Source organism: Myotis myotis, unplaced genomic scaffold (genome assembly GCF_014108235.1).
Source record: "Myotis myotis isolate mMyoMyo1 unplaced genomic scaffold, mMyoMyo1.p scaffold_m19_p_9, whole genome shotgun sequence".
NCBI classification, from domain to species: Eukaryota; Metazoa; Chordata; class Mammalia; order Chiroptera; family Vespertilionidae; genus Myotis; species Myotis myotis.
In genome coordinates this window covers 88,884,364-88,911,746 of record NW_023416401.1, presented here as the reverse complement: position 1 = coordinate 88,911,746, position 27,383 = coordinate 88,884,364, and the positions used below count along the sequence as shown (strand labels likewise).

At 46.9% G+C, this 27,383-nt stretch overlaps 1 long non-coding RNA gene across 2 annotated transcripts in view; it reads right to left on the bottom strand.

The window, feature by feature from the left end:
* Positions 1-255: 255 nt before the first annotated feature.
* LOC118663775 overlaps positions 256-27,383 on the bottom strand; it is a 116,390-nt gene continuing 89,262 nt past the window's right edge. For both annotated transcript variants that reach the window (XR_004970138.1, XR_004970139.1), the window contains one exon: positions 256-890. This is a non-coding gene — a long non-coding RNA (uncharacterized LOC118663775). The remainder of the gene's footprint in view (positions 891-27,383) is intronic.

Here is a 27,383-nt window from a genome sequence, read left to right as displayed (position 1 = left end):
GCCCAGAGATGCCAGAAGCAGGGCTTCCGGGGCCGCAGCCTCGGCCAGCCCTTCCGCGGAGGCGTCCCTGGCGGCAGGCGCGCAGGGGGGCTCTGTGGGCGGCGGGGGCTGCGGAAGCTGTTTTCCTCCAGAAACGAGAAGCGCTGGAGGTGCCCCCCAGGAGGTCAGCCAGCAAGAGCGAGGACCTGGAGCTCCGCTCTGAGCTCAGACCTGGGGCTGCAAGGAAGACCAAGACCAACAAGGGGTACAGGCCACGCCACCTCGGACTTTATTACTGAAACGTCCTCATGGACACAGTAGCAGCAACCGTAAGACCCAAGCACTTTGCATGATCGCCATCCTTGTTCGACAGACGAGGAAACCAGGCCGCGGGGAGTGCCACCCACTCAGTACAGCCCCATCGGTGGTGACACCGGACGCCAGCCCTGTTGTCTCCTTAGCGGGAGGCCTGCTGGGAAAACGTGCCCGCAGCTGAGTTCAGACAAACCGCTGGGGAAGGCCCAAGCTCAGCCCACCGGGATGGCGCCAGTGGCCGGCCGCCCCTGCCCGGCCCTGCTTGGCAGGTTGTGATGTTTCCTGGGCAGGTGCGGCGAGGGCTCCTGGACGCACGGCGGCTGGCTGGCAGGTGCTGCTCATCTCACCAGGGGCGTCAGGGTCCCCAGAAGCAAATAACTTGCCCAAGGTCACACTCCCAGCTCCCCGAGGCCGGGCGAGAAGCTGTCCATCTCAGAAGAAATCGTCTGTGTGAATGATTGCCCGCGCCACTGGCTCCAGGGTGATGACACTCGCGCTCACCTTGGCTGGACAGGCCCATCCTTTATCTTGTATCTGCATCTGTGCACGCCCCCGCGACGACACTGGGAGCCCAGCCCAAAGGCACCGGCAAGGACCTGTAATACAGGGAAGGGAAATCCGTCAGAGCCGCCTCCATCACATCCCTTCCTTCCCCCTCAGGCAGCTGGAGGAAACGGCCTTACGCCTGTCCCAGAGTGCCGCCCCGGGCACCAAAGTCCCAGACCAGGACCTGCTGGCTTAGCTAAAAACACAAAACCGAAGCCAAGCACACCTGCGTGCCCACGCCTGGAGGTGGCGGCCCAGAAGCGTCCTCTCTGCGTCAGTACCACCACCCCGAGGCCGGCCGGGGGGGTGGGATGGGATCCTGGCCCCGTGGCTCCTTCCACATGCCACCCAAGTAAGCACCTGACGGCCGACACCGGGACCGTGGGAACTGCGCTGTCCGTCCAACAGGTTCGGGCCCCTCCCCGCACAGCCCCGCAGGGGACAGATGTCCACACTTTATTTACCGCAGACAGACACAGCCCTGTTCCTCAGCCTGCTAACAAGCCGCGGTCGTTCATCACCCCCTTGCTCCTTTTTGAAATTCACCGAGCAGCGGGCGTCTCTTTAAACGCAGGCACATAATGCATTTTAAAGAGCATTTCTGCACAGATCCATTTGCTCGGCCTCGGCGCGGAGCGCGAGATGGAATGGTGTTTCAGCGCGCACCTCCCACGGCCTGTTTGGAATGCATACACTGAGATGTTATGTGGCTCTGGACCGCCAGGCTCCTGGGGGAGGCTGTCCTTAACACTCGGGCTGAGTGATGGTTCTGGCAAGACCCCGGGCTGGGCTGTGGGGGCTGCTAAGCCTGTCAGGGTGGGTCCTGTCCTCCAGAACTGAGCACCCAGGCGGGGCGCTGGGAGGCGTGTGTGAGAGGGGACCTGTAGGGCGAGAGCAGCAGAGTGGGAAGCCCTTCGGTGCGGGGAGGGGCTTCTTGCTGCTTGGCCCTGGGAGATGGGCGCTGGTGTCTCTGCGCCTCACTTCACGCCTCCGTGAGGGGTGCTGGGAAGCTGGTGCGCGGCAGGGTGTGCTGTAGGAAGAGCTGGCGTGAAGGATGGTCGGGGTCTCTCGAGTGGAGGTGGGAGAAAGGTCATTCCAGGGTGCAAAAATATCCCGGGTGAAGTAAATCTCTCTTGATGTGAAGGCAGTAGCTCTGGGCTGAAAAGGAGCATTGGCTAAAGTGGGGGGTGCAACCAGATGCCCTCAAGGCCCTCTGAACTCACCGGCCCCAAACCAGACTCAGGATCTCCCCGAATCTGGTCTCCTTCCCGAAAGTCCTGCCTCAGTGGGTGATAGCCGTGTCCAGCCAAATTCTGCAAGTTCTGTCCCTCACCCTCCACCTATAAAGACAGCCCTCTCCAGTCCCCTCCCCAACCCAGGGCACAGTCCCCCAGCGCTCCCTGGGCCTCTGCACTGCCCCACTGTGCCCACAGAGTCTTGCCCTTTCTAGTCTGTTCTATACACAGCAGCTACAGACATTCTTGTCAGTAAATCTCCCCGCCCCCATGAAGCCTGCAGCAGCTCCCCGTTGCTCTTCCGATAAAGACCAATATGTTCCACTTTGCTTCCCCCTTCACTAGGCCTCACTATCCTTCCTTCAGCCCAGTCCTCACCTGCTCCCAGAGCTGCCCTGACCTCTCTGACCTCTGATCCCAGCCGTAACTTTGCATGTGTGCCGTGCGTGCGTGCGTGTGTGTGCGTGCGTGTGTGCGTGCGTGTGTGTGTGGTTCTTCAAGGTCTCTGCTCCCGGACCGGATGGCAGAACAGGGGCTATTTTTGTTCCTCGCTGTATGCGGGGCACATCACAGACCCTGAATGGATGGACGCATGAGACCTTGAAGTTGCCAAGGAGTTTAAACACCGCTGTGCAGGCCACAGAGGCCCCCCAGACGGCGGTGTACGTTGGGGGCTGTTGGTGCTGCAGATGGTGGGGAGGGTGACAGAAGGCAGATACCCTCGGATGACTTTCAGAAGCACAGCGAAGAATAGGCGAGACGGAGACGAGGCTAGAACAAGAGCTGCGAAGGGGCCATTGCAATGCCTGTGGTCCTGGAAGGTGGGAGCACCCAAGTTCATGGGGCTGATGAAAGGAAGGGGCAGGTAGGAAAGACGCAGGTTCTGAAACAGGTGTTTTAGACACCACAACTCCACCAAGAAAGACACCCAAGGCCCTCGGGGTTTCCCTGGCTTCTGCACAAGTCCTCACCAGAAATGTCAGGATAACAGCCCCCCCGCCGCTTCCGCATGCCCAGGCCTCATCAGGCGTCCTGGGAGTGCCACAAAGCCCTCGATTTCAGCCTCCCACCCAGGCACCAGGTCCAGTGGGGTGTACGCCAGTCATGGGGGCCTGCCCATGTGCATCCATCTTCAAATTCCTCCTCTGCGAGATGTGGGGCTGGGGGAGGGGGCAGCATGAATCCTCTACTCTGCACCCAGGGGCTCCGCGGGCGCGGGCGTAGCACAGGTGACCAGAGCCCAGGCCCCCAGGACGGGTAGACCCACCTCCCCAGTCCCCGACAGCCCTGCACTGGCCACTGCAGCCCCGCGCCTCGGACGACAGGGCCTCCGAAGGAAGCAGAAGCCGGTTTCCGCTCCTGGCCCGGGTGGCAGCATGGAAACTCATGATTCATGTCCCGGGGAGGCTGCGGCGAAGCAATAAAGTTGTCGTTTGTTTTCCACTGCAGAGTCTATGCATTTTTATTTTGGCTGCTGCTGCGGCAGCAGGTCCTGGAGAGGTGATGCTGGCAGAGGCGAAGAAAGACGCTCAGAGGGAAGGCTGTGGGGAAGCGATGGTGAGGGTGGGTCTGGGGATGGGCTGCCTCTGGCCCCAGGAGCTTCCCAGGACATTTCTGTGCATATTTTGAGTTAACCATTCATCCAGGCACCTCAGAGCCTTAGGAAAAGGTGAAGGCACCCCCTGGTCCAGGCTGCTGGCCCCAATAGCTTTCAATGGGCTCACAGGTAGTGTCTCAGGCAGCCCAGGCCACTTCCAGAAGCTCATGCAGGACCCGAGGACAGCCCATGGCCCAGGAGATGCCATGTTGGCCAATAGCTCTTCCGGCACTAGCTTTTGTCCTTCAAGACTTTGATCTAGAATTCTCTGGGCCTGGGTGCATCTGAGCCGCAGTCCCCACACTGAAAAGAGTGATTCCCCGGGGGCGGGGGGGATGAGCAGGGGTCTTGGGGGAGTTCCTCTGACCCCTCGGGGTCCTAAGAGGCCACTACCTCCCCAGCCATCGGGCAGGGCCGGGGGTGGCAGGGAGGTCTCCAGCTGGCCCCCACACTCCCTCGGCCTGATCTGCGTCTCTCAGTGGCAAATCCAGGGGCCCTCACAGAGAGACGGGGCTGTGCAGGCCCAGAGAGCCAATGCCCGGCCCACTGCAGTTCTCCGTGAGGCCCCAGCGCCCCATCCAGAACTAGACACATGGACACTTTGCTCCAGATAAGCCAGAAGTCCCGATTCGCAGGTAGGGAGAGCTAGTGAGTGTACCAGAAGCAGGGAGAGGGAGAGGCGGACCTGCAATGCCACCCCAATCGCTCAACACCCTCCCCCCCACAGCCCCGTGGCTTCCGGGCTCTCCAGGGGAGCACTCTCCACGCCGAGCCGGCTGCCCTGCAGGCGGCTTTCCGATGCTGGGTGTCGCTCCTGCAGCCCCACTTGCTGAAAGGCCCCAGCTCTGCCAGAAAGCATGGTCCTGGGAGCAGGAGCAGTGGGGCAGCCAGGCGGAGAGCGGCCCCCAGGCTCCTTTTTGGAAACCTGCAGAGGAGGAGGTGCGGTGACCCTCAGGACTGCGTCTGCCTGAGCGGGGGTGGCGGGCCTCGGGCCAGCGGGGAGCAGGGGCTTGACCCGTTGGCTCCAAGCTCTCTGGGCCCCTCTGCAGCACTGCTGGCGCCTCCGGTCTGTGGAGCTGCCTCTGGCAGCTCCAAGGCTTCAAGTCAGTACCTGAGTCCAGGGAGGGGGGACCATCAGGACTTTGCTTCCACACCCCTCCTGCTCCGTCGGGATCCGGAGCCCATAGACTTGAAACCGCAGGGCGCCTCACCCACCCCTTGGGGTTTCGTTCGACCCTCGCAAACCATCCACAGCCCACACCCTCGATTTCAATGCGAGTCAGAGTCTATACCAAGAGCAAACGTCCCGGTGGCTCACTGAGAGCGCTGGGCCTGCTCAGGCCACAGGAGCCACCCACCTAAGCCCCCGGAGTTCCCTTTCAGATGCGACTCTTGGGTCCCTGGAAATGAAATGCTATTCGGTTATGAGTAGAAATGGCTGCAGGGCCCCTGGAGGACGGTCTCTTTGTCAGGTAGGACCCAGGCCGGACCGCTTCTCCGCTGCGAGGCTCCTCTCCTGGCCCCCTCCCAGGTCAGAGCCCGGCCCGCAGCGGTTTGCTGCTGGTGCTGACTGTGGAGGTCCCATTGCTGCCTCCCGGCTGCTCGAATCCTTCAGCTTCATCACTGTGGTGGAGACTTGCTGGGACCACCGGCCGCATAATATTCCCATTACATGGGAGGGCACATCTGACAGGGACTGCGGTCCCCGCGGAGGATTCGGAGATCCTGCTAATAGACTCGGCGATGGGTTCGCTCAGAGGCTGAGAATGAATGAGATTTACCTTCCATTTGTCGAGTCATCCGTTTGCAGGTGCTCTTTCCACGTTGGTGGGGAAGGCGGGCCGGGCGTCCTCGCAGCGTCCGTGGACGATGGGGGTGTCCCGTCCGTGGACGATGGGGGTGTCCCGTCCGTGGACGATGGGGGTGTCCCGCTGCAGAAACTGCTGGCAGGGATGCTTTGTTTTTAGTTTTGTTTTTTGTAACAGAAGGAGCTTTATTTGTTTTGTTTTTTGTTTGTTTTGGGTGCTTTGTTTTTGCTGAGCCGCCTTCAAGGCTCACGTGCACAGCAGCTGCTTAGCTGATGTTCTGTATGCCCAAGGACCTGTTTTATTTTTGTTTTTACCATTCTGTGCTCTCACTAAATTAAGACGCTGGCTGTGAAACTTGGCTTTGAAAAGTTTCCTAATTTTCAGACTGAGTCACTAATATGTTAGACTATTTCGCAGAATTAGTACTTTAAGAGGCTGTGCGTTGCCAAAGCGATTCGTTTGCTAACTAAGGAAAATGAAGCAGAGGCTCCGTCTTCTCAGAGCCCGGATCTGGCGACCCGAGCAGCAGTCCACGTGCCCTGAAAAAGGACACAAAACCCCACAGCTTGGTTCTCTTTCTCCCCAGGGGTTGCGGAATACTCATTTTTGTCAACATTATACGGTTTGTTTTTGACTTTTACTCAGCGTTGCTCACATCCACGTTGGGAGCTGAAAGCTCTGAAGGCAAAGGGAAGGTGCTGTGAGCTCACCTGCCCCGCAGGGGCCGGAAGCCACCTGGGAGCCCATGTACTGGGAGACGCGTGACACGGACCACATGCCTGCTGGATCGTGAGGACAGAGCTTGGAGAGAAACATTCTCTTCTGAGGCCTCCCTCCTGGGCCCCGCTGGGTCACCTCGTGGAAGGGCATGAAGGGGGAAGATTTTCAGAGGCAGCTGACCAGGTTGGGGACTGGGTTGCCATGGTGATGTAACATGAGCACCAGCCCCCACTGTATTTCCAACACAAGTGCCCTGTGATCTGTATCCCCAGCAACACGAAGGACACCGCTCGCATCTCCTGGCAGTATCTTTTCTTTAGACTCTCTTCCTGTGGGGGTTCTCCCCTGAGGGCTCAGCCCTGCGCGCAGCACCAGCCCAGCCGCACCTAGCTCCTCCCCTGCTGGTCTCATGCTTTAAACCAGGGTGGGGAACCTTTTTTTTTTTTTTTTTTGCCAAGGGCCATTTGGATATTTATAACATCATTCAAGGGCCAAACAAAATTATCAACTTAAAAATTAGCTGCGGTATTTGGTCAAACATTTAATTAACTCACCCCTAATGCCTTGGCAGGACCAGACCGAATGATTTCATAGGCCTCATACGGCCCACGGGCCATACGTTCCCCAGCCTTGCTTTAAACAATCCCAACAGAGAAGGCATGCCCATCACTGGGGGCTGAACTAATGATGGGGTGTCTGGGCAGCTCCTCAGATACTGAACGGGAAAGGCTTCATGGTAGATTGCCCAGTGAAGAGAGCAGGCTGCACAGCACTGTACACAGAATGTGCTGCAGTTCATGTAAGGGAAACACACACACACACACACACACACACACACACACACACACACACGTTTATATATACAAAGCACAGCTGTGAGGAATGCAGACGACACCTGGCCAGGGTTTGCCTTTCAGGAGGGAGAGAGAGGTGAGAAAGATGGTCACTTTTCACTGTGAACCTTTTGTATCTTTCGAATTATTTTTTAACTATGACATGCACTGTCCAGTCAATATACCAAATAAATACACTATTAAAAATCCATTAGAGAGTTTGCTATTGAAAGAAATCCAAATGAAAAGGAATACTTTTATAAACAGAGGAGACTGGAGAAATTAAAAATGGTGGCAGAATAAGTGGATGCTGCACAAACATGCTCGCAGGAACAAACTGGAATTACAACTAAAATACAGAAATACTTCCTGAAAAATAAGCGGACGACTTGCAGGAGAAACCCTGACACCCAAGGACAGAAAGTGGAGATTGCATAGAGACTGGTAGGAGGGGTGGAGCGAGAAAGGGCTGGCTGGGCTCCCGCAGATAGCAACTGAAGTTCCAGAGAGATACCTCAGCTGTGGGGGCTGCCACTGAGAACTCTGGGATTTAATCCCCAAGCTGGGCCCCCCAACAGAAAGCACCAGAACTGAGGAGGGTACCCACATAACATCTGCTATGAAAAGCACCAGAGTGGCTGTCTGCCGGTGAGAGATGGCTAGAAATTTGGGCACCCTCTTAAACGGCCAATGCACAAAATTCCCTGTGGAACCACCCACCTTGTGCTACAACAGAGGGAGGGAGGAGTGAACTGGAACTGTGTGAGCAGAAGCCAGGATTGGGGAATCAGGGGTTAGAGCTCAGAAGGCAGACACCTCAGTTTCTGGTGCTAAGTTATTCACTCAGGCAGCAGAGGACATCTTTCCCACATAGACATTTGCCTTGCCTGGGGGGAAGTCAGTTGGCCCACCCTATTGGAAAACACCTTGCCCTGAGGCCACTTAAGAGATAAAAAAAAAAATTAGTCTCCAGGCAGAAGCAACACTTCACCCTGTTAAAAAAAAACCTCCTATCACACCTGAGGATGATTGCACTGGGGCAATTCAAGTCAGAATCCTATCAGTCTGTAGACAGAGACAGTCTCTGGAAGCTGTGAGTCTTTGTCTCATCTAATTAGTCAGAAACAGCGTTTGACACTATCCTCCACTAGAGATTGAGTGGTATAGCCGTGGTCGGCAAACTGCGGCTCTCGAGCCACATGTGGCTCTTTGGCCCCTTGAGTGTGGCTCTTCCTAAGCCTTAGGAGTACCCTAATTAAGTTAATAACAATGTACCTACCTATATAGTTTAAGTTTAAAAAAATGTGGCTCTCAAAAGAAATTTCAATCGTTGTACTGTTGATATTTGGCTCTGTTGACTAATGAGTTTGCCGACCACTGGTATAGAGGATCTACCTAAGACACAGTCACAAACCTAAACAGACAGCCAAAATGAGGAGACAAAGAAACAACCCCCAAATGAAAGAACAAGAGAATTCTCCAGAACAAGAGAGAAATGAAGCAGAATAAGAAATTTATCTGAAACAGAGTTCAGAGTAATGATGGTAAAGATGCTCAACAGCATGAGAAAAGATATAGTAACTATGAAAAAAGAACAGTCTTAGATAAAGAATGGCATAACACAAATAAAGAACACATTGAAAGGAATACACAGCAGATTAGGGGAAGCTGAAAACTGAATCAGTGAATTATAAGACAGAGTTGAAAATATCACTCAATCAGAGAACGAAAAAGAAAAAACAGAGGGCAGCCCTAACCGGTTTGGCTCAGTGGATAGAGCATCAGCCTGCAGACTCAAGGGTCCCAGGTTCGATTCCAGTCAAGGGCATGTACCTTGGTTGTGGGCACATCCCCAGTAGAGGGTGTGCAGGAGGCAGCTGATTGATGTTTCTCTCTCATCGATGTTTCTAATTCTCTATACCTCTCCCTTCCTCTCTGTAAAAAATCAATAAAATATATGTAAAACAAAACAAAAAACAAAACAAAACAAAGGGCAGCTTAAGGGAGCTGTGGGACAACATGAAACATAACAATATTCGAATAGCAGGTGTGCCAGAAGAGGCAGAAAGGGAGAAAGGCATTAAGAAGCTGTTTGAAGAAACAGCGGCAGAAAACTTCCCTAACCTGGTAAAGTTAAAAGTTACACAAGTTCAGGAGAAACAGAGAACCCCAAATAAGAAGAACCCAAACAGGCCCACACCCAGTCGCATCATAATTAAAATGGCAAAAATTAAAAACAAAGAGAGAATCTTAAAGGCAGCAAGAGAAAAGCAAACTGTTACCTATGAAGGAGTTTCCATAAGGCTGACACCTGATTTCTCATCAGAACTCTACAGGCCAGAAGAGAATGGCACGAAGTACTCAAGGTAATGGAAAGTAAGGATCTGAAACCAAGGTTACTATATCCAACAAGGCTATCATTCAAAATAGACAGTCAAATAAAGAGCTTCCTGGACAAAAAAAAAAAAAAAAAAAAAAAAAAAAAAAAAAAGGCGAAAAGAGTACATCACCACCAAGCCAGCATTAAAAGAAATGCTAAAGGGATTGCTGTAATGAGAAGAAGAAACAGAGAGAGAAACCTAGCTATACAGAAATATAATGGCAATAAATAAGTACCTATTAATAATAACCCTAAATGTAAATGGACTAAATGCTCCAATCAAAAGGTATAGGGTAGCAAAAAGGATAAAAAAAAACATGACCTAACCATATGCTGTCTACGAGAGACCCACATCAAAACAAAGACACACACAGGATGAGAGTGATGGGATGGAAAAAATTTTTCCATGCAAATGGGAAAGAAAAAAAAGCTACAGTAGCAATACTCATATCTGACAAAATAGACTAAAAATGAAGGCCATCATAGGAGACAACAAAGGTCACTACATAGTACTAAAGGGATTGATCAGACAAGAGGATATAACCTTGCTAAACATGTATATACCCAACACAGGAACACCTAAATATATATAAAAAAAAAATTCAAGAGGACTTTAACAGAGAGATCAACAATACAGTAATAGTAGGGGACTTTAACACGCCACGGACTTCACTGGATAGATCTTCCAGACAAAAACTTAACAACAAAGCAGAGACTCTAAAGGATACACTGGATCAGATGGATTTAATTAACATTTATAGAACATTTCACCACAACACATCAGAATATACATTCTTTTCAAGTGCACGTGGATCATTCACAAAGATAGACCACATGTTAGGACACAAAAAAAGTCTCTATAAGTTCAAGAGGATTAAAATCATATCAAGCATCTTCTCAGATCACAGTGGAATGAAATCAGAAATCAACTACAGTAAAAAAAAAAAAAATCAAAATATTCAAACGCCTGGAGGCAACATAGCATGTTATTAAACAATGCATGGGTTACCAATGAGATCAAGAAAGAAATAAAAAACTTCCTGGAGATACACCATACAAACAAATTGAGAGATAAAAACAATATAATCATATCCATTGATGCAGAAAAGCACTTGACAAAATCCAACACCCATTTTTGATAAAAACCCTCAGCAAGGTGGGAATAGAAGGATCATACCTCAACATAATAAAAGCAATATATGACAAACCCACAGTCAACATCATTCTCAATGGGCAAAAACTGAAACCATTTCTCCTAAGAACAGAAACAAGACAGGGATGGCCACTCTCACCACTACTGTTCGACAAAGTACTGGAAGTACTAGCCATTGTGATCAGACAAGAAGAAGAAATAAAAGGCATCTAAATTGGAAAAGAAGTAAAACTGTCCTAATTCGTAGAAGACATGATATTGTATATAGACAACCCCAAAGACTCCATCAAAAAACTACTAAATTTAATAAATGAATGCGGCAATGTAGCAGGATACAAAATGAACACCCAGAAGTCTCTGGCTTTTCTATACAACAATAATGAACTCACAGAAAGAGAAATTTAAAAAGCAATCCCATTTACCATTGCAACAAAAAAAATTAAGATACTTAGAAATAAACTTAACCAAGGATATAAAGGACCTGTACTCAGAAAATTTCACAACATTGAAAAAAGAGATAGAGGAAGACATGAAGAAATGGAAGAAAATACCATGTTCATGGATTGGTAGAATCAACATCATTAAAATGTCCATACTACCCAAAGTAATCTATAAATCCAATGCAATCCCCATTAAAATACCAATGGCATATTTCAAATACCTAAAACAAATTCTCCAAAAATTCATCTGGAATAAAAAATGACCCGGAATAGCTGCAGCAATCTTGAGAAAGAAGAACAATGTTGTAGGGGTCACAATACCAGATATCAAGCTATATTACAAAGCCACTGTTCTCAAAACTGCCTGGTACTGGCATAAGAACAGACATATAGCCCAGTGGAACAGAACAGAGAACCCAGAAATGGACGCAAGCCATTATGCTCAATTACTATTTGACACAGGAGGCAAGAGCATACAATGGAGTCAAGACAGTCTCTTCAATAAATGGTGTTGGGAAAATTGGACAGATACATGCAAAAAAATGAAACTAGACCACCAACTTACATACACAAAAATAAACTTAAAATGGATAAAGGACTTAAACATAAGAAGGGAAACCATAAAAAATCTTAGAAGAAGCCTTAGGCAGCAAAATAGCAGACATTTGTCATAGCAATATATTTACCGATATAGCACCTAGGCCAGTGGTCGGCAAACTCATTAGTCAACAGAGCCAAATATCAACAGTACAACGATTGAAATTTTTTTGAGAGCCAAATTTTTTAAACTTAAACTATATAGGTAGGTATTTTGTTATTAACTTAATTAGGATGCTCCTAAGGCTTAGGAAGAGCCACACTCAAGGGGCCAAAAAGCCGCATGTGGCTCGAGAGCCACAGTTTGCCGACCACGGACCTAGGGCAATGGAAACTAAGGAGAAAATAAACAAATGGGACTACATCAAAATAAAAAGCTTCTGCACAGTAAAAGAAACCATCAGCAAAACAACTTTCTGCATGGGACAACATATTTGCCAATGTTATCTCCAATAAGGGTATAACCTCCAATATTTACAGGGAACTTAGACAACTTAACAAAAGGAAGAGAAACAACCCAAACAAAAAATGGGCAAAGGACCTCAATAGGCACTTTTTGAAAGAGGACATTCAGAAAGCCAAGAGATGTATGAAAACATGCTCAAAGTCACTAATCATCTGAGAGACGCAAATCAAAACAACAATGAGGTACCACCTCACACCTATCAGGATGGCTATCATCAACAAATCAACAAATGACAAGTGCTGGTGAGGATACGGAGAAAAGGGAACACTCGTTCACTGCTGGTGGGAATGCAGACTGGTGCAGCCATTGTGGAAAACAGTATGGAGTTTCCTCAAAAAATTAAAGATGGAACTGCCATCTGACCCAGTAATACCACTTCTAGGAATATATCCCAAGAAAACAGAAACACCAATTAGGATATATGCATCCCTATGTTCATAGCAGCACTATTTACAATAGCTAAGATTTTGAAACAGCCTAAATGCCCATCAGCATAGGAGTGGATTAGAAAACTGTGGTACATCTACACAGTGGAATACCAAGCTGCTATAAAAAAGAAGGAATTCTTACCATTTGTGACAGCATAGATGGACCTGGAGAGCATTATTCTAAGTGAAATAAACCAGTCAGTGAAAGAAAAATACCACACGAACTCACTCATTTATGGATAATAAAAACATTATAAACTGATAAGCAAAAATAGATACAGAGGCAGAGAAGCATCGAACAGACTGTCAAACTACAGCGGGAAGGCCGGGGAGGGTTGAGGGGTGCGGGGAGGTAAGAGATCAACCAAAGGACTTGTAGGCATGCATATAAGCATAACCAATGGGCGCAAGACACTGGGAGCGGGGTGAGGGCATGTGCCGGGGGTAGGGGAGGCTGGGGAAAGGTCAATTGGAAAAAAGGAGACATATGTACTACTATTTGTTATACTTTAAACAGAAAAAAAAAACTTCCCGGAAACAAATGAAAATGAACACACAACACCTCAAAATCTCTGGGACACAGCAATAGCAGTCTCGAGAGCAAAGTTCCTAGCACTACAGACAGACCTCAAAAAACAAGAAAAATCAGCAATAAACTTTTTACTTTTATTTCTTCTTCTTCTTCTTCTTCTTCTTCTTCTTCTTCTTCTTCTTCTTCTTCTTCTTCTTCTTCTTCTTCTTATTATTATTTTCCCGTTTCAGAGTTTCTTATCCTCACGGGACTCAGTACAGGTCTGTGAAAGGAGCAATAAACTTTTTAAACCTAGAACTTAAAGAACTAAAAAGAGGACAAAAAGAAAAGCACAGAGTAAGTAGAAGGAAGGAAATCACAAAGATTAGAGCAGAAATAAATAACATAGAGACTTAAAAAAAAAGAAGAAAGAAAAAATCAATAAACCAAGAGTTGGTTCTCTGAAAGGATAAACAAAATTGATAAACCATTAGCCAGACTCATCAAGAAACAAAGAAAGAGGACCCAAATAAATAAAATCAGAAATGAAAGTGGAAGAGAAACCACTGACACCACAGAAATATAAAGGATTGTAAGAAAATACTATGAACAACTATATGCCAACAAGCTGGACAATGTGGATGAAATGGACAAATTCCTAGAAAAACACAAACTCCCAAAACTAAATCAGGAAGAATCAAAACACCTGAATAGGCCAATAAAACTGATGAAATAGAAGCAGGAATAAAAAAAACTCCCAGCAAACAAAAGCCTGGGTCCGGACAGCTTCACAGGGGAGTTTTACCAATATTCAAAGAAGAAGTAACACCTATCCTCCTCAAACTATTCCAAAATATCCAAGAGGAAGGCACACTTCCAAGCTCTTTTTATGAGGCCAGCATTACCTTAATTCCAAAACCAGATAAAGACACTACAAAGAAAATTACAGGCCAATATCCCTGATGAACACAGATGCTAAAATCCTCAATAAAATATTAGCAAATCACATCCAGCAATATATTAAAAAGATTATTTACCATGATCATATGGGATTTATTCCAGGGATTCAAGGCTGGTACAATATTTGCAAATCAATAAATGTGATACATCATATAAACAAATTGAAAGGCAAAAATCACACGATCATATTGATAGATGCAGAAAAAGCATTCAACAAAATCCAACTCTATTTTTAAAAACATATATATTTTATTGATTTTTTACAGAGAGGAAGGGAGAGGGATAGAGAGTTAGAAACATTTATGAGAGAGAAACATCCACCAGTTACCTTCTGTACACTCCCTACTGGGGATGTGCCCACAGCCAAGGTACATGCCCTTGACTGGAATTGAACCTGGGACCCTTCAATCCGCAGGCCGACGCTCTATCCACTGAGCAAAACTGGCAAAGGCTCCATCTCCATTTTTGATAAAAACTGTGAGCAAAGTGGGAATAGAGGGAGCCTATCTCAATATGATAAAGGCCATATATGACAAACCTACAGCCAACACCATACTCAATGGGTAAAAACTAAAACCATTTCCCCAAAGAACAGGAACAAGACAAGGATGCCCACTCTCACCACTCCTGTTGGACATAGTACTGGAGGTGCCAGCCATAGCGATCAGACAAGAGGAAGAAATAAAAGGCATCCAAATTGGAAAGGAATCAGTAAAACTGTCATTTTTCTATGACATGATATTGTACATAGATAACCCCAAAGACTCCATAAAAAAAAAATACCAGACTTGATAAATGAATTCGGCAATGTAGCAGGATACACAATTAACACCCAGAAATCTATGGCTTTTTTATACACCAATAATAACTCACAGAGAGTGAAACTAAAAAAACAATCCCACTTACCATTGCGACAAAAAAATTAAGATACTTGGAATAAACTTAACTAAGGAGGTAAAAGACCTGTACTCGGAAAACTACAGGAAGCTGAAAAAAGAGATAGAGGAAGACATAAACAGATGGAAGAATATACAGTGTTCTTAGATTGGTAGAATTAACATCATTAAAATATCCATACTACCCAAAGCAAGCTATAGATTCAATGCAATTCCCTTTAAGATACCAACGGAATATTTCACAGACCTAGAATAAACTCTCCAAAGATTCACATGGAATAAAAAAAGATCCCGAATAGCCGCAGTAATCCTGAGAAAGAAAAAAAAAAAAGTTGGAGGGTTCACAATACCAGATACAAAGCCACTGTTCTCAAAACTGCCTGGTACTGGCACAAGAACAGACATATAGACCAATGGAACAGAACAGAGAACCCAGAAGTCGACACAAGCCATTATGCTCAATATTTGACAAAGGAGGCAAGAGCATACAATGGAGTCAAGACAGTCTCTTCAATAAATGGTGCTGGGGAAATTGGATAGATACATGCAAAAAAAAAAAAAAAATGAAAGTAGACCACCAACTTACACCATGCACAAAAATAAACTCAAAATGGATAAAGGACTTAAATGTAAGACGGGTAAACATAAAAGTCTTAGAAGAATCCATAGACAGCAAAATATCAGACATCTGTTGTAGCAATATATTTACTGCTACATCTCCTAAGGCAATGGAAACTAAGGAGAAAATAAACAAATGGGATTACATCAAAATAAAAAGCTTCTTCACAGCAAAAGAAACCATCAACAAAACAACAAGAAAGCCCACTGAATGGGACAACATATTTGCCCATGATATCTCTGATAAGGGTTTAATCTCCAAAATTTACAGGGAATTCATACAACTTAACAAAAGGGAGAGAAACAACCCAATCAAAAAGTGGGCAAAGGACCCCAATAGACAATTTTCAAAAGAGGACCTATAGAAGTCCAAGAGACATATGAAAACATGCTCAAAGTCACTAATCATCTGGGAGATGCAAATCAAAACAACAATGAGGAAACTCCATACCCAGTGATCCCACTTCTAGGAATATATCCCAATAAACTAGAAACACCAATTAGAAAGGATATATGCACCCCTATGTTCATAGCAGCACAATTCACCATAGCTAAGATTTGGAAACAGCCTAAGTGCCCATCAGTAGATGAGTGGATTAGAAAAACAGTGGTACATCTACACAATGGAATACTATGCTGCGGTAAAAAAGGAGTTCTTACCATTTGCAACAGCATGGATAGACCTGGAGAGCATTATGCTACGTGAAATAAGCCAGTCAGAGAAAGATAAATACCACATGATCTCACTCATTTGTGGAATATAATGAACAACATAAACTGATGAACAAAAACAGATCCAGAGACAGAGAAGCATCGATCAGATGGTCAAACCTCAGAGGGAAGGTAGAGGAGGGTGGGGGCAAGGGGAAGAGATCAACCAAAGGACTTATATGCAAGCATATAGGCCTAACCAATGGACACAGACAACAGGGGGGTGAGGGCATGAGTGGGGTATAGGGGGTAACATGGGCATAAGGACACTTATGTAATAACTTAATCAATAAAAAAATCAGTAGTAAAAAAATAAAATAAAATACATGAGTTCATAAAAAACAAACAAAAACAATGAGGTACCATCTCACACCTGTCAGAATAGCTACCAAGAACAAATCAACAAATGACAAGTGCTGGCGAGCATGTGAAGAAAGAGGAACCCTAGTACACTGCTGGTGGAATCGTAGACTGGTGCAGCCACGTGGAAAACAGTATGGAGTTTCCTCAAAAAACTAAATATGGATCTGCCATTTGACCCAGTAATCCCACTTCTAGAAATATATCCTAAGAAATCAGAAACAACAATCAGAAAGGATATATGCACCCTTATGCTCATAGCAGCACACTTTACAATAGCTAAGATTTGGAAACAGCCTAAGTGCCCATCAGCAGATAAGTGGATTAAAAACCTATGGTACGTCTATACAATGAAATACTACGCTGCTGTAACAAAGAAGGAACTCTTACCATTTTTAACAGCATGGAAGGACCTGGAGAGCATTATGCTAAGCGAAATAAGCCCATCGGAGAAAGATAAATATCACGTGATCTCACTCATTTGTGGAATATAATGAACAAAATAAACTGATGAACCAAAATAGATCCAGAGGAAAAAATATTTTTGAATATAATGGACGTAATCCAGTTATTTGCAGATTTTTAATATTTCCTACAACTTTTGTAATATTACACTATGTTAGTACAGTTTTGGTAATATTATTATATTTAAAATCTTTTTTTCTTGAAGTATTAACTTTTATTGCATATAATATTATTATATTTAAAATAGTTTTTCTGGAAATATTAATAAAAAACTACTAGACTTGATAAATGCACATAACATTATTATACTTAAACATTTTTTTCTTGAGAAAAAACAAAACAAACAACATAAAAAAGAAATAAAGGCAGAAAAATTCCCTAACATGATAAGGAAAAAGTCACACAAGTTCAGGAGGCACAGAGAACCCTAAGCAAGAAGAACCAAAACAGGCACACACCCAGACTCAACATGATTAAAATGCCAAAAATTTGAGACAAAGAGAAAATCTTAAAGGCAGCAAGAGAAAAGCAAACTGTCACCTAAAAAGGAGCTCCCATAAGGCTGACACCTGATTTCTCAACAGAAATTCTACAGGCCAGAGGGAATGGCATGAAATACTTTAGGTAATGGAAAGCCAGGATCTGAAACCAAGATTACTATATCCAGCAAGGCTATCATTCAAAATAGACGGTCAAATAAAGAGCTTCCCGAACAAAAAAGGCTAAAATAATATATCACCATCAAGCCAGCATTACAAGAAATGCTAAAGGGACTGCTGTAATGGGAAGAAGAAACAGGGAGAGAAACCTAGGCATACAGAATTAAAATGGCAACAAGTAAATACCTATCAATAATAACCCTAAATGTAAATGGTTTAAATGCTCCAATCAAAAGGCAAAGAGTAGCTGAATGGATACAAAAACATGACCCACCTATATGCTTTCTACAAGAGACTCACCTCAGAACAAACAGAATGACAGTGAAGGGATAAAAACAAGAAAAAAGCTGGAGTAGCAATACTCATATCTGAAAAAATAGACTTCAAAATAAGTCCATCAGAAGAGACAACAAAAGTCACCACATAATACTGAAGGGATCGATCCAACAAGAAGCTATAACCCTGGTAAACATATATGCACCCAATAGAGGAGCACCTAAATATATAAAAAAAGACTTCTAGAGGAATTTAAGGGAGAGCTCAACAACAATACAGTCATTGTAGGGGACTTTAACAATGCCTGACTTCACTGGATAGATCTTCCAGACAAAAAATTAATAAGGACACAATGACTCAAAAGGACACACTGGGTCAGGTGGATTTAATTGACATTTATAGAATATTTCACTGCAAAGCTGCAGAATATACATTTTTCTCAAGTGCACGTGGATCATTCACAAAGATAGACCACATGTTAGGAAACAAAACAAGTCTCAAGAATATTGAAATCACATCAAGCATCTTCTCAGATCACAGTGGAATGAAATTAGAAATCAACTACAGTAAAAACACCGAAAAATATTCAAGTACATGGAGACTAAATAGCGTGTTATTAAACAATGCATGGGTTACCAATGAGATCAAGAAAGAAATCAAGTACTGCCTGGAAAAAAATGAAAATGAACACACAACAACCCAAAATCTCTGGGCACAGCAAAAGCAGTCCTGAGAGGGAAGTTCATAGGACTACAGGCCTACCTCAAAAACAAAACAAAACAAGAAATATCAGCAATAAACTATTTAACCCTACAATGTAAAGAATAAGAAAGAGAACAAGAAAAGCCTAGAGCAGTGGTTCTCAACCTTCTGGCCCTTTAAATACAGTTCCTCATTTTGTGACCCAACCATAAAATTATTTTTGTTGCTACTTCACAACTGTAATGTTGCTACCGTTATGAATCATAATGTAAATATCTGATATGCAGGATGGTCTTAGGCAACCCCTGTGAAAGGGTTGTTCGACCGCCAAAGGGGTCGCGACCCACAGGTTGAGAACCGCTGGCCTAGAGTAAGTAGAAGGAATGAAATAATAAAGATTAGAGGGGAAATAAATGCCATAGAGATTAAAACACAATACAAGAAATCAATGAAACCAAGAGCTGGTTTTGGAAAGAAGAAAGAAAATTGATGAACTGTTAGCCAGACTCATCAAGAAACAAAGAGAGAAAGGACCCAAGTAAATAAAATCAGAAACAAAAGCAGAGAACTAACCACTGACACCGCAGAAATATAAAGGATTGTAAGGAAATCCAATGAACAACTATATGCCAACAAGCTGGACAATATGGATGAAATGGACAAATTCCTAGAAAAATACAATCTCCCAAAACTGAATCAGGAAGAATCAAAAAACTTGAATAGGCAAAAATAACTGATGAAAGAGAAGCAGTAATAAAAAAAACTCCCAGCAAACAAAAGCCCTTGTCCAGATGGCTTCACATGGGAGTTTTACCAAACATTCAAAGAAGAACTAACACCTATACTCCTCAAACTATTCCAAGAAATCCAAGAGGAAGGAACACTTCCAAGCTCTTTTTATGAATCCAGCATCACCCTAATTCCAAAACCAGATAAAGACACTACAAAGAAAGAGAATTATAGGCCAATATCCCTGATAGACATAGTTGCTAAAATCCTCAACAGAATATTAGCAAATCGCATCCAGCAATATATTAAAAAGATCATACACCACTCCCACGTGGGATTTATTCCAGGGATGCAAGGCCGGTACAATATTCGCAAATCAATAAACGTGATACATCACATAAACAAATTGAAAGACAAAAATCACATGATCATATCAATAGATGCAAAAAAAGCATTAGACAAAATCCAACACCCATTTTTGATAAAAACTCTCAGCAAAGTGGGAATAGAGAGAGCATATCTCAACATGATAAAGGCCATACATGATAAACCTACAGTGAACATCGTACTCAATGGGCAAAACTTAAAAGCATTTCCCCTAAGAACAGGAACAAGACAGGGAAGCCCACTTTCACCACTCTTATTCAACATAGCACTGGAAGTCCTAGCCACAGCGATCAGACAAGAAGAAGAAATAAAAGGCATCCAATTTGGAAAGGAGGAAGTAAAACTCATTATTCGCAGACGACATGATGTTGTACATAGAAAACGGTAAAGACTCCACCAAAAAACTACTAGATTCAATAACTGAATTTGGCAATGTAGCAGGATATAAAATCTACAGTCCCCCAAAATAAACAAGCAAACAAACAAACAAACAGAGGAGCCTTCGCCTCCACCCCTTTTCAGGCTTAAAGTTTCACTTTGGAAATTTCAGAAGAGGTAAGAACTAAATAGTGAAGGAAATGCATTCTTCAGCTCAATTTCTGGAGTCAATAGTGCCCAGAGAATGTGCACAAAGCATAACAGTGATTCCCCGTGGAGCAGCACGCACCAGACCAGATAGCCTTTTTCCTTGTGTCCAAGTCCTTGGTTCTGTCCAGTCCCCATGTTTCCTCCTGGCTTGGACCCATTTACTTGCCAGCTTCGATAAGGCAGGCTAGCAAGCTCTCCGTTGCTTGTATTTAAATGCCTAAGAGTGTTCTGCCTTTGGTGTTAGCCTGGGGTCCAGTGGGGGAAAAGAGGCAACTCAGAACTTGCAAACAAAGTAAGCCACCTTGCGCAGGATGAGTGGAAGAATCCTGCCAAAAATTCGGGGAAACAGTTGATTTGTTCAAACAAAAAAAACCAGCAATGCTGTTGACTTAATTGCCCAATTCAGCACAACCTCAGCATACGCTCCTCAGAGTTTGTTTTGCAGATTGTCCCAGAAGTGGGTGCCGGGATGCCATTCCCCCACCTTGCTCTGCCTCAGCAGCCTCATCTTCATCCCCAGCCAGATGCGGAGCCAGTGCACGTTCGTTGGACCCTCACATTCAGAATTCTACGACAATTCTGACAGTGGCTGGGCTGATGGCTGCCGCAGCACTTTCTTTTCTTTTCTTTCTTCTTCTTCTTTTTTTTTAATCCTCACTGAATACTGAGGTATGTCCTTATGGATTTTTTCTTTTATTATTATTTTTAAAATTCTCACCCGAGGATGTGTTTATTGATTTTTTTATTTTATTTTTTTTAGAGAGAGAGGGAAAGAGAGAGAGAGGAAAGAACATCAGTTGGTTGCCGCCTGTTTGTACCCCGACTGGGGATCAAACCCAAAACCTAGGTATGTGCCCTGACCAGGAATCAAACCGGCAATCGTTTTGGTGATGGGACGACACTCCAACCAACTGAGCCCCCGGGCTCGGGCTGCACTTTCAATGAAAGCATCGTTTGCAGGTTAAAAGTGACAGAGGTTCCGGAGTCTGTTGTGCTTATTTGGGGAGCTGCGGCTCACAGTGATGGACCGCTCACGCCTAGGACTGATATCAGAAATGCTGGGCACTTTGAACCTGACACAGTCTAAGTGCTTCATACTAGTTTCTTTCATTTTACCAAATTATAATCTTTCTCAAATCCATATTGAGTCCCTAATGCAGAAAGACTTCTCTTGGGCAGTGGTTAAACTGAAACTCCTGGGCAGTGGGTCTGCTTTTATTCATTCATGCCCCATCACTGGCCATTTAGAGAGTGCCTTTTCTGCGCTAGGCACCGTGCAAGAACTGGAGGAATAAAGACAAATACTTGGTGTTTCTCCCCTCAGGGAACTCACGTCTAGAGCAGGGCCAGCAAACTGTGGCCCGGCCCACCGACCTCCGGTTCCTGTAGATATAGGGCCCCTCGGGGCCGGCGTCTGCGTGGGGCTGCGCAGCCGGCGAAGGCTCAGATCTTCATCTGGGCCTTTGAGAAGCAGCTTGCCGCCTGGTCGGGGGAAACAGGAGCTTCAGCAGACACTTGGGACCTGGGAGAACTGTGTCCTGAGGGCGACTTCAGGGTACAGGGGGCGGATCTGTGTGGGGACTGAGACCGGGCTGTGATTGGCATGATTACAGAATAGCATTCTTTACAAGAAAATCAACCACTTCCTAGTTTTATCTGCTTTTTTCTGACTTCCCCTAAATGCAGAGGTCTTCACGCTGTTTTCAGCAAGAAACTAGCCCCTGTGGAGTCACGGGGCCGTGAGGGCCTTTCCCTGCCCCTCAGAGAAGGAAGCGGTGATTGGGATGCGGCGTCGACAAGCTGACCGCTGGCTTTCTGAAGCTTCTAGAAATGGTTAATGGCACTCAAGTGTTTCTGCAGCGCATCCTGGAAATACACATCATTTTGCTGTGTCCCCTGTGGCCACGGCCCGCGCTCCAGAGACCACGTGCCGTCATGTTTCGGAGCAGCAGAGTCAGGTTTCGAGACCTTTCGCTCTTTGTTCTGCACAGTGTTGACCTGTCATGAAAGGCCAGTGGGTGTATTTTTAGCTCCCGTTCCCCCCAACCTGAAATGCTCTGATTGCCGGCGGGAAGAAGAGCACGCTGAGCCCCAGACTTCAACACCTTCCCCCCCCGACTTCCTGATGAGCACCCGCTGTGCACCCTGAGGTGTGTCCCTGAGCAAGTCCAGGCTGTGCTCCCGGCACCCGCTCTCCACTGCCTGGGCGCGTGCGGCGCTGGCCTGTGAGACGGCGCACCGCCTCCAGTGGGTCGTGCCCTCCCTCTGCTCTTCAGGCTGCACGGAGCCCCTGCCTCTCCCCTCCAGCCTCGGCCTGGGCCCGGGGATGACGGAACTGGAGGGGAGTTTGAAAAGGTGACCCTGTTCTTAAGGGGGAACTCCCCCTGCCCCCGGGCCCTCTGGTTTAGCTTTAAGTCCATATTGAAGACTTTCAAAGAAGAATCAAGGCCTCTGGCCCAGCCTGGCCTTTTACAGACAGGGAAACTGAGGGCAGGGCTCTGCCTGGAGTCTTTCGGCCAGAGACCTTCCTAGGCAACCCTACAGCTGGAGTCACTTCTGGGGCCCACAGCTGGGACAGACACACCACCACCATTTCTGTCTCCCCCGAGGCGTGGCAAGGAAACAGTATGTGCCCAACGGCCAAGCTCGCCAAAACCTCGGTCCTTTCTGCAGCCCGTGGGCCCAGCGAGTGGCCCGGAGCCTTAAGGAAGTGGATGGCAGGGTGTGCCTTGTCTGCGGTGGGGTGAACGATGGCCAGGGTCAGTGGGCACAGAAAAACGGGGATGTGAGGGAAGCGCAAACCTGCAGGACCCGTGCCAGGGAGCTCTGGGGTGAGCTGAGGTGCCGGCTGGGCCTGGCACACGGCAGACACCACTCAGTGATCCCAGCACCCCTTCCCGAGGAACATTCCATTAAGTAATTGCTTTAGTGGCCAAGTTATGTATCACCGAGAATGAACCGGCTGCAGCGTATCATTTACTTTTACTGTTTTGCCTAGAGAGGTCTCCGCGGCAGCTCGCGAAGCCAGGAGTGAGTAAGGACAGGGGTGACGTTCAAGGCGGGCTGTTCGCAGGAGCGAAAATTAAACAGCACGGCCCAAATCGAAGCCTGGTGGCGCCTTGCCTGCCCGAAGGGGGAGATTAATTGCTACCCATCCCGGAGCCTCTTCTGAGTGCAGGGAGTCTGCAAGGGCCTGTCTCTTGAGATCCTCACCCTTTCGGCTCCACCCTGCAGTTAAGGGTTGTAACCCCCTTCCAGAGAAGGACCTGAGGCTCAGAGGCGGAAGCACCTGTCCAGGGTCACTCTGAGAAGGGCTGGTAGGGCTGGAATGAGACCCACCTCAGGGCCACGCCGGCTGCTGGAACAGCTCACCTGGCCAGGTCACACCTGCAGAGCGCGAAGCAAGCGGAGAAGGTCCACCCACAGTAGCAGGAGAGAGAAGCATCCATAGGGCCCCACCCTAGTGGCCTGAGCGCCCCCAGGCCCTAGGACAGAGGAATTACATAACAAATAGGAGGAGGCCCGGCCGCCACTGTCTGAGCACGTGCGGAACAACCGTGGCCGGCCACGAATCTCCGGTGGAGAAACTGGGTGGTAAAGACAAAGAGTGGCTGGTGCTTGTGTGCCCAGAACCCCGCCCCTTGGCACCCTCTCAAGATGACCGCTGCATCTGCTGCCGCATTCTCACTCTGCCTGCAGGATGGGCGCTTCTCACAGCGTCGTGAGACCCAGAGGGCCGGGGCTCCACCACAGCCACCCAGAGAGAGGCGGTCACATCAGCCCCACTCTACGGCTTGTTCTCATAGTGACACACAAGCAGACCATGGTGTGAGGAGCCCAGGACCAGTCAGGCTGTGCTCTGGAAGGTGAGGGAAGGGTGACCTCCCTCATCACTGAAGAACTAATTGTGTCCCATACACACTGTTAAGGAGGCAGGGAAGGGCAGAACCCTCTGCTTTCTTTTTTAAAACAAGTTATCAAGAAGATTAACAACAAGCTCTGCGGCCCCAGGGGGCAAATGCTCTGCTCTGGTCTGAGTCACCATGGGCAAGCGACCATGATTCATTTCCTGGGAGTTCTGCAGGGCTGGGCCTTCACTGCAGGACATTTTATTTTATTTTAAGAAGCATCAGCTTTGGTTGATTACCACTCAGCTCCAGACCTTGCCCCCAAAAGCGTATGGAAAAGGACCCGCCAGCCATCCGACTCCTCAAACAGAAGTCCTATTTAGTCCCGTTTCCTAATTGGCTAAGGGGATGCGCAGGAGGCCTCGGCTCCGCCGCGGGAGGCTGGTCAGAACAGAGCATCTCTATGAGGCCCAGGAAAGGCGGGAGGCGGCCAAGGGCATCTGCATAGGAAGAGGGATGGCACTTGGACTGTCTGGAGCGCCACACAGACCACGCTCTTCATCTCGAAGAATTAGTTAGTCTCTTGCAAGTGCCCCGGGATGAAGCACACAGGGCATACTTATGGCTAAATATGAGCAAACAAGGTAATCCTTTTCCTTTCAGTGTCAGATAATCAATAGGGAAAATACAGCATATTTATAACCAACAATTAGGCTTTCACTGCATTTCCCCCCATTGCCCACCACCAACCACCCTCCATAATCCCCACCCCTGAATCTGAGTGACTCCTACTGCATTAACCAAGTCTTCCTGGTTGCAGGAGACATTCCATGGCGTGGCGTCAAACAAATAAATGAACAAACAAACAAACAAAAGCAGCAGCAGCCCACTAAGGATGATTTTTAAATTCACACATCATGTGGCAAGATGGATTGTAGCGTTAACCGGCAGCCTGAAGAGCTGGCAGCATGGTGGGGGCGGGGGGTGTCCTTGAAAGGGTGTGTGGGTGTTATATTGTGTTATAAGGTAATATAATCAAGCAAAGTAAATGAACTCATTATGATCGGCTTTTTATTCCCCGCTTGTCAGGAGTCATAACTGTAGGAAGCATTCTCCACCTCGATCGATTGGAAAATCAATGCCTTGGTGTTTGTGGAGAGCACCTCTCCAGGAAGAAACGGAAGGAAAGGTTTGGGGACCATGGGGGCCAGCACTCAGTCCTCTGACAGCCTGGGTCTTGCAGCCGTCTCTCTGCTTCCTAAGAGCTGATGCTGAAACACGCATCTTCTCTTGGGAGTGGGCAGGTGGCTCGGATGGTAAATGGTGTTGATCACCCAAACCACTTCTTATTGGAGAACTGAGGGTGGAGAAGGCAGACAGAGATGTCCGCGGTCTGCGGAACGGAGAGCCTTGAGCAACAAGGCTCTGTCCCAGGGAGCACTGCCTTTGCTTGGCAGAACCAGTTCACCACCTTGGCCCTCATGGCCTTGGAGGTGACAGTGAGCTGGCCTCAGGGGTCCCACCGGTTGGCAGTCAGCTGCCAGAGCCCTCGCCATCACTTAAGCACATCTTGACAATGGGCTAATGCAGTGCGTGGCAGTATTTCATCAACAAGCCTTTTACCCGTTTGGGCTACATGTACCCCCACTTCCCAGATTGCTGCTCTTTTTTTTTTTTTAAAATAAGGAAAATACCAAACATATACAAAAGTAGCGAGAACAGCATCATAAACCCCCAGGTATCCCTCATCATCTCTAGCAAATCTCAACGCACAGCAATCTTTGTTTCCATCCACCCCCCCACCCCCATCCATGGGTTATGGGAATGCCAAATATCATGAATATTTTTAAAAGATACACACTCTTCAAAAAATATAAGAACAATACCAGTTCACACCTAAAAAGGGAGCAATTCCTCAAAATCAAATATCTAATCTGTGTCCAGATTTTCCTGATTGGCTAACTTTAAAAGGAAAATTGTTTAATTCAGGATCCAAATAAGTCCACACATTATCATTGGTTACTTGGCTGATGTATAGGGTCTTACTCTACAGATTCTCTTTCTGTCCCTGCAATTTACTGAAGGAGCCTGAGCAAATGCTGTAGAGGTTTTCAGTCTGCATTTTGCTGATTGCATCCCCACAGGTTTGTTTCAAATGGTGAAATTCTAGTTCTATTGTGTCTCCTTCATTAACTGAAAGATTTCCGTGAAGAGAAGCATTCTCTCATCAACTTTTCAATTTCCCTGAGATGCAGCCCTTTTTTTAAAAAAACAAGAAACCCCAAAACAACCCAAAACCAAAGAACAAGGCAATAAAAATGCTTGATTTTTTTTCAAGATAGGAAGCTGGTGTGTAGGACCCTCCCCAGGTGTCCAACAGGTTTTCAATGTTTCGGTCCCCGTGGTCCAGAGGGTAGCCCTGGCTTTCCCTGCCAGGATCTTCCCAATGGGCTCTGCCCTCTGCCTTCCCCTCTTTTTAAACCTCACGCCCACTGACAGGCCACGGAGCCATGGTGCTCTGCACCTGTGGTTGCTGGATTCAGCTCCATCTTCTCTCTGGACCATCTGTAGCAAACTGGGTCTTGTATTTATCCAATTTGCTGACATACAAATGATTGTGATGAATGCCTGGGCTATGGGGGTGCTATGTAAAAGCACTAATGCAAAAACCAATCAAGAACCCAACTTCCCAGCCTCCCCAAACCCCAGCAGCCTTCTGGTCCCAGGGACTGAGATGCCCATCCTGCCCCTGACGAACATGGACATCTGTCTCACACCTTTCGCCCTGCACTTCAGCTGTGCTTGGTGGCCGCCCTCAGTGTCATAGGGCAGCGCGTGGATTTCTCCTCCCTCATCCTTGTCATCTGGCTGATTTATTTGCTGCATCTTCAGCGGAGAAAAGCAACTGCCAAGCCTGGCCCAGATACTGTGGTTTTCTCGTCAGTCTTATGATCTTTCAATATTTCCTGTGACTTGGCTGCCTCCTGTTCTCTGCAAAGGTAAGCCAAGCCACCTGCACCCCCTGGCCTCTGCACGGGAAACTCAGAGTTCTGGCGAGTGCTGACTCGCCCTAGACATGCTGGTGTCCTCGGGCGGGGGGCTGGGGTCCCCAGGCCTCCGCCCCTCCCGCGGGGCAGTGCTTCACCGAGGGCTGCAGGGCCTCAGAAATGATCTTG